Consider the following 3,025-nt stretch of genomic DNA (forward strand, 5'->3'; position numbering starts at 1 on the left):
GTGAAGTGTGAGACAATAAATGCTTTAAGGTTCATGGGCTATACACTGTCCCAACTACTCAACTCTGTCCTTGCAGCACAAAAAGCAGCAAATGAGAATACATAAACAAATGAGCATTGCTCTGTTCCAATAAAATTTTATGGACACTGAAATTGTAATTTCACATAGTTTCCACATGTCATGAAATATTATTCATTTTTTGTTTTCAACCATTTAAGAATGTAAAAACCATTATTAGCTAGCAGGTCATTAAAAATCAGCTGCCAGCTTGGACTTGGCTCCTGGAGCTATGGCCTGGCAATCCCTGGGCTGGATGGTCTGTCTCTCAGGTCTGGCTAGGCCTCTGTTAACTAAACGGCTACTGATTCCCTATTTAGCTAACTCTGGGGTTAAACTTCATTTACATCTTCTGGCACCTTTTTTTACAGCCTAAAGCAGTTTCTCAAGCTTTATTTACACACATACCCATTAAATATGAATTAAAAAGATTACCGCTCTTATTAAGCTCAGATTATTTAAAATAGTAATATTCTGTGTTCCAAACATATATACAAACATGGGTTTTCAAACTTTACATGTCCTTCTCCTCCTCTTACCACAAAGAGATTCCCAGACTTGTCTTCACACATCTGAAGATCACTGCCTTACAGATGCTTAGACTTGAAAATTCCAAGTTGGAAAGCTCCAAAAACCTCACTTCTCCTTTCTGCTAGTAAAGAACATCAGTTTTCCACGAACTCTAAATAATGGTGGCTAAACTTAACACTTACTTCGTAGAACTGCCAGTTCCAGGTATGACCTCCACTTGACTTCCTCTCGGTCCTTTCTTCCACCTGGTCAGAATCCAAAGTATGAGAGGGAATAAGAATTCCTGTATTTGTCCTCCCCTGTCCACCTGAGACCACGAGACCAGATATGATCAACTCGATAACCACATAACTGGTTACAATAGTTCCAAGAACAAAATTTAGGGCACCCTCTCGTCAGTCTGTGCAAAACAGCTTCAAACTGGGGGCGCCTGGGTGACTCAGTCGTTAAGCGTCTACGTCTGACGGGATCAGGTCATGATCTCAGGGTCCTAGGATCAGCCACCCTGGGCTCTGGGTTCAGGAAGAGTCTGCTTCTCCCTCCCCCTCTCCTTTACCTTTCCCCGCTTCCCCCTCCCCCTTGCTCCCACCCCGTGCTCTCTCTCCATCTCGCTCAAATAAATAAAATCTTTAAAAAAATATATCTTCAAATTGTATAGAGGAGAGAAAGTAGCTACCTGGTTTTAAATCCCTACGTGACTAGAAGCAGCCTTGAAACTTCTCCTGAGGGGATACCAAAGGTTCCTGGGCCGTAGCGGGGTGCCTGGGCGGCCGCGAATACCCCTGAAACACCCCCAAAGCCACGCCAAGCAGCGTGTGGCCCAGAGGAACCAGAAAGGCACTGGCTCACGTGGCACGCGTTGTAGCACCAAAAGGCGCTCTGCGCCTGCGCACCTACTTCGTAGAGCCGCGCAGTTACGTCAAGGGCGCCAGGAAGGACGTCATCCACGCGGCAGGCTGGGTGCGCTCCGTGCTAAGGCGGTCCTCCAGGGTCCCTAGTCTGTGAGAAACAGAGCTGTTCTTCACGGCTGAGGGCATCCACGTCAGCTAGTTCCTGTACTGTGGCAAGAAGGCCCAGCTCAGCATCGGCCGTGTGCTCCCAATGGGCACCATTCCTGAAAGCACGATGCGCCATCGTGTGTTGCCTGGAGGAGAAGCCTGCGACAGAGGCAAGCTGGCCTGAGCCTCCACGAACGACACCATTGTCACTTGCCACAAGTGAAGCTGCCCTCAGACTCCAAGAAGGTCAGGTCGTCAGCCAACAAACCTGTGGTCGGTGTCGTGGCCGGAGATGGCCGCACTTACAAGCCCATGCTGAAGGCCACTGTGCCTACCACAAGTATAAGGACAAGAGGAATTGCTGGCCACGCATGTGGGGTGTGGCCATGAACCCTGTGGAGCATCCCTTCAGAGGTGGCAACTACCAGCATATCGGCAAACCTGGTACCATCCTCAAAGATGCCACCCCTCCCCGGCTGCAAAGTAGGTCTCATCGCTGCACGGGGGACTGGGCATCTCAGAGAAACCAAGACTATGCCAGAGAATGAGAACTAAGACTGTGGAGGCTCAATTAAGTATCTGCCACTTAAAAAAATGAAAAATAATGACAACAAAAACAACACACTTCTTCTGGGAAGAGACAGGGATTATAAAATGGCCCATCTCCCATATAGAAGTATTTCTCTGTTGAGCCTCAGAAGAAAAAAAGAAGTTCCTGTCCCCCTTCTGAAGTCACTAGACACTATTAGCACCCTTGGGGCGCAGGAGGAATCCGGGCCCAAAAGTTTAACCCATTTACCCCAGGTCCCATAGATTGAATAGGTACCAAGGAAGAGCTAGGACTCTAATTCAGACCTCCCTAGAAAAGCGGTTATCCATTCATCCATTCATTCTGATTGTCTGTCTCTCTGACTCTCATATCTACCTCTATTTCTGTCTCACTTCCAGGTCTCCTCCCTATAAAGCATTAGGCCATTTATGTTTGAATAATTAAAGTCCCCTGAGAGTTAGTTGGCCAATCAAATTAGGTGAAAAGGCTTGAATGTGAAGTTGCCAACTGAGAATTTACCAGATAACATAACCTGCAGTGTTCTCTGTCCAATCCTTATCCCAAATCCAGCTATGAGAAATGTGATTTTTGAAGGATAACCAGAGAGAATAGAGCTCATGCTCTAAATACTATAACCTTAACTCTTAGATTTAGCCAGAGCATTAGAGACTCTAAGCCTCTATTTACTGAATTATAAAACATATGACATCATTAATCTGCGGTGAAAGTTAATATAAAAAACTAAAGTCTACTTTAAAAGTTCTCAAGCAAAATCTAAAGTTTCTAAATACTATAAATCAATTCCTAAAATGCTCAAAGCACTACTTCATTCATTTGAAACAGTATGAAGGAATTTCAGTTATTTCTAAATAACTCCATGATACTATCA

The 3,025-nt window shown here is 45.3% G+C and overlaps 1 pseudogene; it reads left to right on the forward strand.

Annotated features, from left to right (window-relative positions):
* The first annotated feature begins 746 nt into the window (after positions 1-746).
* Positions 747-2,150, forward strand: LOC103678832 (annotated as a pseudogene).
* The last annotated feature ends 875 nt before the right edge of the window (positions 2,151-3,025 follow it).

The sequence above is a fragment of the Ursus maritimus genome, unplaced genomic scaffold (genome assembly GCF_017311325.1).
Source record: "Ursus maritimus isolate PB19 unplaced genomic scaffold, ASM1731132v1 scaffold_4, whole genome shotgun sequence".
Classification (NCBI taxonomy): Eukaryota; Metazoa; Chordata; class Mammalia; order Carnivora; family Ursidae; genus Ursus; species Ursus maritimus.